A 13,085-nucleotide genomic window follows, 5' to 3' on the forward strand; every position below is an offset into this window, starting at 1 on the left:
ATGCAGAGGCAATTCTTCCTTTGCAGTAGGAAGGAGTAAATGATCTTAAATATCTCGTTTCCAGAGGCCTGAGGTCATCAAGAAGAAAAATCAGTTCTATCACAAAATAAAGAAGCCCAAAGACATGGGGCACTCAGAACCGTGTTACTGTCAGGCATTTGAAGAAGGCACCATGCTGGTCCCGGTGGCTGGCCCTCTCTGCAGCACCTACAAAGATCACTTCGACATGCTGAGAGCTGGGCAACTTTTGAGATCACTAACCATGAGATCCCTGAAGCTGCTCAAGGAATGTCACTTAGAGTCACTTTATACACCTGTAGTTTAGAGATGATACGGGAGGTGTCCTGGGGTATCCATCCTGAGGTCAGGGAGCTCTCCTTCTGGAGGCACCCCGCCTGCTTGATGCTGGAGAGGAGATCAGAAGAGCAAACTTACCGTCCATTGAGCTCTTGCACCTCACTCTATCTCCTTTGTGTTATCCAGTAAGCCTCAGGTCCTGTGCTATCCATATTCTTTGATGTAAATGCATAACCATAATAAGAGTTAGTATTTGTTGAGTGCTTACTAAATGCCAAGTGCCATTCAAACATTTCCATTTGCTATCTTATGTAGTCCTCCCTACCACTCCATTTATAAATAAGAAGACTGGGGCTCAGGATGTTAAACAGCTTGCCTAAGGTCACTCTGCTGATAAACAGTGATTAGAAACCACTGAGGGCGTCAGATCTCTGCAGTCTTCAAAAACAATAATGGGAGTCTATAAGTGTTTCAACGTTATGGAAAGTCTAACAAAAAAAAAAAAAAAAAAAAAACAAGATGTATTTACCCCGACCACGTTGCACAGACAAACTGAAAAAACAAATCTTTTTGCTTCTGGCTAAAATTATATCAACTCATTTGGGGATTCTCGTTATCGCCTTCTAATTAGAAGTTATATAGTTATAACTGAACAGTGGAAGACTCATTGATTATACCACTTACTAGCTATAAACCTTGTACAAGATACTTAATCTCTCTGTGTCTCGGTTTCCTCAACTATAAAATGGGAACAGTAATCACACCCACCTCTTAGGGCTGTTGTGAGGATTTAAAAGTTAACAAATGTAATATACACAGTGCATGAAATGTGAAAATACTAAACGAAATGATTGTTGTTGGCCGATGCAGTTCTTATTACTTAATAGGTACAGTTTCATTGTTAGACCACATCTTTCAATATATGTGCTTCATGGAGAAGAATAATAAAAGAGGCCCCTGGTGGTTAAATTACTTTTCTAGAAATAAATGAATAGTATCATTTAGAACTAAGGTAAGAAAACAAATAGCAGCAAGAGATCAATACTTACTGCAATTGTTTTGCAGAACAGAATCACCAGTTATTTTGCTAATAAAGTCTGAAATATAAATATGTTTTCCAAATTCTCCTTGTTTGGCACTCTTCGAACTCCTCGGCTCTTTCTTGCCTAACTTCAATGTGCTTCTCCAACTTGTCTGACTCCAGGGTGCCAAGTCAGTTTCATTTTGTGTGCCCACACCAGGGCTGTGAGGAGGATTCCAAAACCAGGTACAGGCTCTGAGAGAATGAGTGCCATAGTGGACTGGCTATGTCTACCACGCCACTATAGATTGGCAGTGTCTGCCATGGAGGGGACAGGGAACATGTAAGGCATGCCTGCAAGGTATTTGCCATCTGTGTCCTAAATAAATTATTTACTCTAAATAAACTGGCCTCCTTGTTGTCCTAAGAAATACACTTCGCAGTTTCAGATCAGTTTCTATCACCCTTTTCCTCTTAGCCTATTCACACCCTACATTTGCCTTTCAGACCTAGTGTATCTCAGTTACCCATTTCTACAAGGTGATCTCTACACACTTTTCCAGAACAGCTATTCCTCCCCAAAGGGAGAGTCATGAGGTATAGAGTCCTAGGAAAAATAAGCCAGCAATAACGTTTCAAGGAATTATAGGAAATCATTTCTTCAAAGAGGGCCAAGTTCAATTTGTTAGTATTCATTAAATCACTAGAACAGAAACAGAAAACCAAATACCAATACCACACGTTCCCACTTATAAATGGGAGCTAAATTATGAGAATACACGGACACATAGAGGGGAACAACACACACTGGGGCCTATCAGAGGGCGAAGGGTGGGATGAGGGAGAGGATCAGGCAAAATAACTAATGGAAACTTGACTTAATACCTGTGCGATCAAATAATCTATACAACAAACCCCTAAGACACAAGTTTACCTATATAACAAACCTGCACATGTACCCCTAACTTAAAAGTTAAAAAAGACCAGGCACAGTGGCTTGCTCTCACCTGTAATCCCAACATTTTGGGAGGTCAAGGTGGGTGGATCACCTGAGATCAGGAGTTTGAGACCAGCCTGGCCAACATGGTGAAACCCTATCTCTACTAAAAATATAAAAATTAGCCTGGCATGGTGGCAGGTGCCTGTAATCCCAGCTATTCAGGAGGCTGAGACAGGAGAATCCCTTGAACCCAGGAGGTGAAGGTTGCAGTGAGCCAAGATGGCGCCATTGCACCCCAGCCTCGGTCACAAGAGCAAGACTCCGTTTCAAAAAAAAAATAAAACAAACAAACAAAAACCTGACAGGCCCATGGCCCAGCAATTTCTTTATTCTCCAACTCACCCATGCAAACAAAGAGGTACCCAACAAGAATCTTCACTGCAATATTATATAAAATTACAAAATATTAGAAATAACATTAATGGTCCTCATCAGGAAAATGGGTAAATAGACTGTGGTCTGTTCATATTCTGGATGATTCTGCAGCAGTGTTTTCTATGAGGGAGATCTTTATGTGTAGCATGGACAGATCTCCTAGGCATACTGTGGGATACAAAAAGTGAACTGAAAAATGTATCATTATACCTGCAATCAGTTCTCACATTGTGCACTAAATCACCCCAGAGAAACACAGCCATAGTAGACATCAGTCAGCGCCATGTGAATTATGAACTCGAAGGAGTACACAGTTCCAACATTAGATTGTGCTATATTCCTTTATTTTTTTTTTTTTTTCTGGCAGGGCTTTCTATGTTGCCCAGGCTGGTCTCAAATGCCTGGGCTCAAGCAATCCTCCCACCTTGGTCTCCCAAAGTGCTAGGATCACGGACATGAGCCAACACACCTGGCTGTGCTATATTCCTTTTGATGTCATATGTATATATGGTATCAAATATATATATTTTTTGCAAAGCTTGGTTTCTAGCAGTTGCTGTGATAATAAGCAAGTACCACACAGAAATAGGTGTGCAACAAGCAATGAGCATGGTGGTCTGTCCAATATGATCCTAGGGGTGCCCAACAGGCACCCATTATTAAGCACTTGTGATTGTTTAAGAATGAAATGAAAATACCATTTTTTCTGCAATTTATATGTATAATGCTTTACATAACTACTAAGATTTTAGGACATAACTACTTGTTTGGATCTAACTCTTATTAGATGAAACTATCAGGTATTCTCCTGGCCTATGGAGGCCACAAAATAATCACTAAGATACTAAGACAGCCAGAAACTGAGGAAGTTTGGGAGGCTTTGAACAACTTCACCATATATTTAATATGTTTTCTTTTTAAATAAAAAGTACAAACATTACCATATATTCAGAAAATATATATGTAAGCATCTAAATACATTTGTAAAGATCTGAAATGATAGGCAGTAAAACGAGACTAATGGGAGGATAAAAGGAGTGGGGAACACACGTTTAGGAGTGTTAGCCAAAGAAAACCATGGCTTCAGTATTTTCCATGATGTTTTAACTTTAACTTTTTTACATGTACTGGTGCATGATACAGTTGGGATGTGTGTCCTCAACCAAATCTCATGTTGAACCGTAATCCCCAATGTTGGAGGTGGGGCCTGATGGGAAGTGATTGGAGCATGGGGGCAGATTTCTCATTAATGGTTTAGCACCTTCCTCTTGGTGCTGTGCTTGTGATAGTGAGTTCTTGCAAGATCTGGTCATTTAAAAGTGTGTGGCGCCTTCCCCCTCTCTCCTGCTCCTGCTCCCACTGTGTGAGATGTCTGCTTGCCTTTGGTCATCCATCATGACTGCAAGCTCCCTGATGCCTCCCCAGAAGAAGATGCTGGCGCCATGGCTCCTGTACAGCCTTCAGAACCATGAGCCAACTAAACCTGTTTTCTTATAAATTACTCAGTCGCAGGTATTTCATAGCAATGCAGGAACAGCCTAACACAGTACATTACACAAATAATTAAAAATCTATTTTTTTAAAAAAGATGGCTAATGTCTACTCAGAGGATGAAAGTAGATTTCATGTAAATTAACCTGAAGGAGTTCATACATGATAGGCAGATATCAAACCCAGCTGAGCACCCAGGGTTGACACTGTGGTCAGACCCAGGAGCCAGCAGGCCTAGATTCAAATCTGAGCCCTAACACTGACAAGCTGTGGACTTTGAGCAAGTTCCCTGGTTTCCTCCCTTACAGCATCATCAGGAAGTTTAAATGGGTTAATTCATGAAGAAGGCCTTAGAACAGAGCTTGGTGCATCATGAAGGCTCAACAGCACTGGCTGTTTCCACCCTTAGGCTCCATGAAAGAAACTTCTCACTTGGTACCATGGCAGTTTGGTACCATGGCAGTTTCAGTGAGTCTAACTGTGTCATTCTTTTTTTTTTTTTTGAGACAGAGTCTTGCTCTGTCACCCAGGCTGGAGTGTAGTGGCACAATCTCAGCTCACAGCAGCCTTCGGCTCACTGCAGCCTCTGCCTCCCAGGTTCAAGCAATTCTCCCACCTCAGTCTCCAGAGTATCTGGGACTACAGGCACAGGCCACCATGCCTGGCTAATTTATATATATTTTTTAGTAGAGATGGGGTTTCACCATGTAGGCCAGGCTGGTCTCGAACTCCTGACCTCAAGTGATCCACCTGCCTCGGCCTCCCAAAGTGCTGGGATTAACTGTGTGAGCCACCACGCTCAGCCTAACTTTGTCCTTCTCTTCCTCCCCGACTCCCCATCTCACTCTCCCTTCTGTTCAACATGAGGAGATCAATTATCTATACAATTGCAATACCAGCTGTTAGCCCTTTGCCTCTCTCTTCATCCCCTTCCTCTCTCTCCTCTCCTTTCTCATTCTTCCAATTAGAGTTATGAGTTTGCCAGTGAAGTGTAGTCTGGACTACACCAATAACTCCTGCTATTATTGGAGGTACAGATGGATTACACTTTAGGGAAAAAATAACCACCATGATGTGGCATGCTTGGTAATTAGATTTAAGACTTAGAACATTTATTGCATTGCTATTTTCCTTTTGATTGCTACTTGGAATATATGCTGTTCTGATATTTTTAAGTCTTTCTCCTTCCTGGAAACTGAGTTTCCCTAAGACAGGCAGAAAGGAGAACCTGGTAACCAAATATCTGAATTTCTGGCTAATTTACTGTAACCGAAATCTTCTTTTCCTCAACTCTCATATAGAATAAAATTTCCAAAGGCTATAAGGAAGCTAAGACCTCATCACTGATTCTACAAAATGAACTAGGGGAGCAAGATGAACCAGTGGATGCACCCCTTAGTATGATTTGAAGGTACCAGGAAGGCATCAGCAGCAGATACTCTCAAGCCCCCCAGTAGCCTGACGCTTTTTAGGAAAGCTGCCCTCAGTTTACTGGAGTCCACCATGGGGTAGAGAATTGAAACTTCCTACCCCATCTCACCCTCCACAAACCAGGGTAGCTCTTAACTAATGACTATCAGATGTGGTAGTATAAATACCTCTGCTCCCTCACCCCTTGGATGGGACAACTCTAAGGCATGGCCTACACTGATTCCAGAACTTCCCTATGGGATTGAGCCCAAAATACCCTCTACATGACTTTGCCCAGCATTACACACTTACTTGACCTCCTTCCCCTCCCTCCTCTAATCCTCTACTGCCCTACAAGTCTTTTCCTGGAAACACTTCCTAACAAATCACTTAAACAGAAATTTTTATCTCAAGGTCTGCTTCTTCAAACCAGACCTAAAACAGCCTCCCTAACTCTCCACTAAAAGCTGTCTTCCATGGTGTTTAAAATCCTTTCCCTGGGGATTTATTCCCTTTGCCTTAAGCTTAAACCCTGGAAACTGCAAAGCCCCTGTGAAAGATTCCAGTTTTAACAGATTTGCAGAATTATTGAAATCTACCTGACCATATTTCAAGAATTTTCTTAGAACAAATTTATTTTGGTTGAGAGCAGTTTCAAGAGAAAGAAGATGAGCTACACAAAGGGGGTGAAAAGCAGAGAGATTCCTAAACCTATGTTTTGGTTTCCTTACTGTAATCTTGGTGGAGATGGTGGGAGGCTGATTCCAGAACTCCTGAGATTCCTTGTTCTAACAGTCCACAGTCTATGAACCTGAAGGATGAGGATATTGCCAATGTATGTTTCTTTCTTTGTAATTTTGCTAGGTGCAGCTGCACTTAGCCCTGAGAGATCAATTTTCTCTACCTCATCATACAAACGGTGCGTATCTTTCATATATTCTCATTTTGGCTTGGTTGGGGAAAAAGAAGGTGGGTGTGAGGCGGTAATTTGTGACTAAGAAGATTGATTTTTAATTTGGCCACTGCTAAGACCAAAAGAAATTGCATCTAAAAGTAAACAATATAGCACTTAGTTATCTTCAAATGTTTGGCTTCTGTTGAAATCGATTCAGTGTATGATTACAGAATAAATTACGCACTTCTCTGTTTACTTTCTCAAAGCCCTTGGTACCCTAAGCTAGAGTAATTTGCAGCCCAGAGAAATATGTTAAATAACCCAGGGGGCTTTTAAAAAGAATGAATGCACCTCCCCAGACAGGAGATTATTTTTCACCTCAATAGTAACCAGATCCAAAATTTGAGCAATTCCCATGATGACCCTAAAAAGATGGCCTGATTCTCGCATCCACCTAGACAAAAGCTCCAGAGTAACTTAGTCCCTGCATTATCATGCAGCCAATTTATGTCATTCCCAGCCCCTCTGACCTCTTCTGGAGAAAAAAGAATGCCATCTGATGAATGCAGCCTTATCAGTGTTCCAGATTATAAGGCTATAGCAAGACCTAGTTACTTAACTGCCAATAGTCATGGTTTCCACTCCAGTTTCAAGAAAATCTATGAGACAACAGCAACAATAACAACATCAACAAAACTGTAGATCACGAATGCTCAAAAATGTTTGTCCATTGGAAATCAATCTATGTAAGAAAATCCACTGGGCAAGGTGGCTCATGCCTATAATCCCAGCACTTTGGGAGGCCAAGGCGGGCAGATCACCTGAGGTCAGGAGATCAAGACTGTCCTGGCTAACAGGGTGAAACCCTGTCTCTACTAAAGATACAAAAAATTAGCTGAGTGTGGTGGCACGTGCTGTAGTCCCAACTACTCGGGAGGCTGAGGCAGGAGAATTGCTTGAGCCCAGAGGCAGAGGTTGCAGTGAGCCTAGATTGTGTCACTGCACTCCAGCCTGGGCAACAGAGTGAGACTCCATCTCAAAAAAAAAAAAAAAAAGAAAGAAAAGAAAAGAAAAAAGAAAAGAAAGAAAGAAAGGAAGGAAGGAAGGAGGGAGGGAGGGAGGGAGGGAGGGAGGGAGGGAAGGAGAGAGAGAGAGAGAGAGAGAGAGAGAGAGAGAGAAAGAAAGAAAGAAAGAAAGAAAGAAAGAAAGAAAGAAAGAAAGAAAAGAAAGAAAGAAAGAAAGAAAGAAAGAAAGAAAGAAAGAAAATCTTCATTGTTTCACTGTAGTGTTTTTCACTCCTTTAGCCATGATGCTTTTGTATTCTAGGGTCTCAGGGATGGGCAAAAGAGAGATAACAGCCAGAAGAAGAAACACTGTACAAATTAGGGGAGGGGCCAGGAAGTCTAAAAAAAAAGCCTATGTGTCCCTTTATCCATTAAGCAACCTCCATCCCCTTCACTAACTTCAACGCTCTCTAACAGGAGTTGGCAATTTTTATTTTTTGTAAAGTAAATATTTTAAGCTTTGTGATCTACATGGATCTCTTTCACAACTACTCAACTCTGCTATTGGAACATGAAAGCAGCTGCAGACAATATGTAAATGAACAGAATTAGCTGGGTTCCAATAAAACCTTATTTACAAAAACAGATGGAAGGCCATCCTGACCCTTGCATTCTAGTCCCTACTCCCAAGAAATATTTAATATACACTCAAAAAAAAATGCAATCGGATGTAAAAAAAAATGTATTACTATTTATTTTAAAGTACACTAGTAACTAAAATGCAATCACTTATGAAATGAAATTATGGGAATTTTTTCAAGCTTGTTACAGTGGAATTTACCACCATGTAGCATTTGCTGTCGTGCCACATAAATTTAACAACATTGCCACCAAATTGTTCTAAAGTCAAAGATCAGCTGGCCTCTGGACTCACGGGCCTTTTTTAAAGTTTCCAACTTTTATTTTAAGTTCAGGGGTACATGTGCAGAATGTGCAGGATTGTTACATAGGTAATCATGTGACATGGGTCTTTTAAACATCTTTAAAGCATGGAATAGTAAAAAGACCAGTTGCTAAATTTATAGTATGGCTAATTCATTTAAAAAACAATTCTATTGTATAAGTAATATTAGTATCCTTACTTAATAGATGAAGGAATTGAGACACAGGGAGTGTAAGGAACCTGCTCAAAATGGTACAACCAGCAGGTGGCAGAGATAGGATTTGCCCTGGTCTTCATGATGCCAAAACTTTTAGCACTTGAACAATTTCCTAAAATAGCAAAAGATAGTCATCATTTTCTGACTCAGTCCTTTGATCCTGCCTCCCTGCTTGGAACTGCAGCTCAATCCCTCTTATTGAGTCTACACCTATCCTTGCTCCCAGAATGTCTCTCTCTGCACATTCTTTTCTTTCTGCTCTGTTTTTTGTCCATCTCCTTTGCTGGTTTGGAATCTCTTCCCAGGGCTTTGAAGTCATAAAAGACTTCATTGGCTCCAAAATCCCCATCTGTGGCTCAAGCCTCTTCTTTAGTCTTCAGACTATATTGTCATCTATACACTGAACATCTCCACCTCAACTTCTCTCACACATCCCAACTCAAAACGTTCAGAACTTATCACTTTTCCCCCAAAACCTGTTCTTTTTTCTGTGCAACTTATTTGGTCAGTGGCTCCACCTACACTTGGAGCTCTAAGTGACCATTTAAGAAGTTCAAACACCCTGCTGGAGAGGTCATCTGGAAAGGGCCTGAAATTACATCAGAGGGAGGGGACCCCTGAGCCCTACCTTCCAGCCCTCTGCATCAAGGCACCAGGCATATGGGTAAAGATGTCTTGGATCCTCCAGATCTGACTAGCCACTAGCTAACCACCACTGAGTGATCCAGTCAACACCACGTGGGGCAGAAGAATCTCCCAGCAGAGCCCTGCTCAAATCCCTGAGCCACAAAATGCTGTGATATAATAAAATTATGTTGTTTTGAGGCACAAACTTTTGGGAAGGCTTGTTAAACAGCAATAGATAATGAGAACTACTAGATCCTCATCATTAACCTCCACACATAACCTCCACACAACTATTACTGAACCTTGAAGGAAATAAAATAGTCATTTTCTAACCTATGTACCGTTTTTATTTCTCCAAGTCATACATCATAGCCACATTCTAGTCTTCCCAGTTAGACTTAAAAATATCTTTAAGACTAACTTGAAACTTCCAAACCTGCTGGTCTCTAGTCAGTCCTGCTGTTCTTGCCTGCTGGAAGCCTCCAGTGAGTACTTGACTCTTCAACCATCACACTTAAACCTGTTTCCCTGACTGATTTCTGCCCAGGGTCCCACCACCAACAGAGGAAAAACTTCTTACCTTGGATATCTTCCTGATTTTTCCTGACTCAAACAAGGATAAAATGGCATTTTCCCAGTCCCTGCCTTCTGGCTCAAATGAGATAACCAGGTCATGTGTTTGCCCCTCCCCTTACACTATAATGTGGACATCTCCGTTTGCTAAGTGACTTCTAGACGGCAATATTTTATCAAGCATCCATTTCCCTCCTCAGGAGAGGATATCAGATGTAAACAGAGTCAATTATGAGCCAACCTTTTAGTTAAAGACCAAGTTCTGCTTTCTGCTGAATGAATCTGACAATTTTCCCAAATGCATCAGTGTTCATACCTTGAGCCACAATTGAATCACTGACAATATATCCCATTTTCAAGCTGTCATGATAGTACTGTCTTCCTTTTAACTTGAGTGCCAAAGTCCTTTCCCACAAAGTCAAGTTACTTGTACCTGTCTGCCCCAACACACACACTCAAGAAGTCTTGATCTTTAATACATTTTGAAACGTAAACAAAAGAGGACTCATTGAGCAGACAAATTTGTGATCAGTGACTTGAGGCAGCAGCACAACCCTTTGCTTTAGTCCAGGGCTGCCCTAAATCTTAGGTACCACTCTTGCTCCTAGTGACGAGCATCTGTGAAGTAATTATCCTGAGAAGCAGGAAGCAGCCCCTCAATGGCAGGAGCAGCTGGTGGGACATAATGCTGTCTGGCTTCCTGGCACCATCCCCAGAGTGAAACCTCCAATCACTGGGCCGGCTTTTATTCCCTTCCACGTCCTCCCCAAGGTGCCTCTAGGAAAAGCAAATTGCTCTAACATAGACAAGGTCTTTTGATAGGCTCACTAGTTCCTTCTGGCTACCAACATAAAAGCCTCGGGGCTGTAATTATATTAGGGTTGTGAGGGTAGGGGATCAGGGCTGAACGTGACCTTGCATCCATGATTTCCAGCTCATCCTCCTATCAGAAAACCTATTAAATCCTCTAGTGTCTGGTAGACATTAAGACACAATGGCCTATCATTGGGCACTTGAGGAGTGTACCCCAAAAGTATGGATTTCCAAAGTGAATCCCGCATCTTTGGGTGTGAGTCAAAATCAGAAAAGTCAACAACACTGATGCAAACGGGTTATACAGATAATTAGCAATTCCAAAGTTAAAACCAAAAGCACTGAGTACAAACTCCCTCCAGACCATAAAGCAGCATCCTACAACCCAGTCCCAGTGTAATTCTTCCTCTGGCTGGGTTGGGAGCTGGGGCACTCAGCTCTAAGGCACGGGGTGAGGGGTGACTTCCTTAACTGAATTTGGGGAAAGAAAAAGGGTAGAAGAATATAGGGGGAAAACCCAGGACAATGGACACCTCAAACCATAGCCATGGAAACTAGAGCTATGAAATCCAGCTAATTATTTCAAAACTTCATCTTTCCAAAGGGAAGTTACCCAAATACCTGAACAGAAGCGGTAAGAAGAATATACTGGAGTAAAAAAAAAAAAAAAAATCTAAACTTAAGCCAAGTACTACCTTCTTCTAGAATTACTTCTAGACTTATTGATGCAGTTTTCTCTATCAGTAAAATGGGGAGAATACCACCCACCCTTTCCCTAATCTTAGGCAACTAAGATTATGCAAGTTCCTTAGAAGACAAACGTCGTAGAAACCGAGGGCATTTTTACTGGCCAGTATTCAACCTATCCTTCCCTATATCAAATTAAAAAATAATAATGGAAATGCTGGGCCCTGGACATTAAAATAGCAAAAGATAGTCATCATTTCCTGACTCAGTGTTTCCCACTTCCAGAGCATCTGGGGCATGAGACATCTTGCCAGACATATGGTGTTCCAAATGTAATCGTGCTAAATATTTAATATTCAACAATGGTTTACTGTAAATCGAGTTGTACGCAAAACACCAGCCCCCAAGGCGAAGGTAACTTTCACTTCAGCTTCCCTAACTCACTTGATTTTCTCGTTTAATTAGCTTTCTATCCAAATAATTCATCAGTTTTACTTGCCATTAAGAAAAATACAGGAGCCGGTGGAAAAAAAAATGTTGGTCAATTAATATCTGCTTAAAATGTCCATACCAGCATGTCTCTGTTTATGTCTTTGAGTCCATTTTTCTAATTATCCAAGACCCATTTTCTGCCTTCTCTCTCCAAAGATCTTAATAGTAGTGCCCCCTGCCTTTAAAAGATGTTCTTATAAACATTTCTAGGTTTTAGAGATACTAATCATGACTGTGTTTCCTCATGTCTCACCTGGACCTAGCCAATGCATAATAATTATAAGAATAATAATAACAACTAAGAGTGAAAATAACACACACCATATACTCAAGGTGTACCATATGCTAAGCATTGATATACCTTATCTTTCATTCTCATATCAACCCTACAGGAAGATATTGTTATTTGCTTTATCCATCAGGACAGAGACTCAGAGAGGCTGTATAGCTTGGTCAAGAACACAGCTTACTAATCAGGAGAGATGGGATTTTTAATTCATATCTTTCTGAGTCCAAAGTCCTTGCAGTTGTGTGCAGCAACTACCCTGCAACCCAGGTGAAAGTTACACTCACATCGTATCCTCAAAATCAAAAGGCTATAACAGCTGCATGAGGCAGAGAGAAGTATTCAGGAACACCTCTAAGCAACTTAGTGGCTACATGAGATAAGACAGTTTTGTTTTGAGGGTTGCCCCCATTCTTTCCTTTACTCTACTACTCAAGTCTGGGCATTAAAAATTACATTAAATAGAGTCAAAATATAAAGAACAATAAACAACCTAAAGATTTCTCCTTTATAACTTTAGTCTAAACTTTTAATAATTTTAGACATATGAAAAAGTTGCAAAATGGTAAAGTATAACCTTCGGTCATCTTCCCCTGATGTTAGCATCCTGTGTAATCACAGTACAACTATCAAAATAAGAAGCCAATATTAGCCAATTTAGTTAATGCTAGTCTATGATGATGTGTACTTCTCAGTGCATGGTATCAGGAGGTACCTGATGTTAATATGTCTTTTTACTGGTGATGTTAATCTTGGTCTCTTGGTTAAAGTGCTGTCTGTCATGTTTCTCTGCTACAGAGTTATTATTTTATAATTTTGTTAATACTATTCTATGATAGCATTAACTAAACTACAGAGTTTCTGTGGAGTTCAGTCTGTTTTCCCACTACTATACTTGTCTATGTTTCAGGATTCCAGATTGCCTTGAGTTGACGTATCTCTCCAATCTCTGAC

General features: G+C 40.8%; 1 protein-coding gene across 3 annotated transcripts in view; it reads right to left on the minus strand.

The window, feature by feature from the left end:
* The window catches only part of FRMD3 (FERM domain containing 3), a 305,527-nt gene that overhangs the window by 127,116 nt on the left and 165,326 nt on the right, over positions 1-13,085 (minus strand). The window lies entirely within an intron of this gene.

Source organism: Rhinopithecus roxellana, chromosome 16, assembly GCF_007565055.1.
Source record: "Rhinopithecus roxellana isolate Shanxi Qingling chromosome 16, ASM756505v1, whole genome shotgun sequence".
NCBI lineage: Eukaryota > Metazoa > Chordata > Mammalia > Primates > Cercopithecidae > Rhinopithecus > Rhinopithecus roxellana.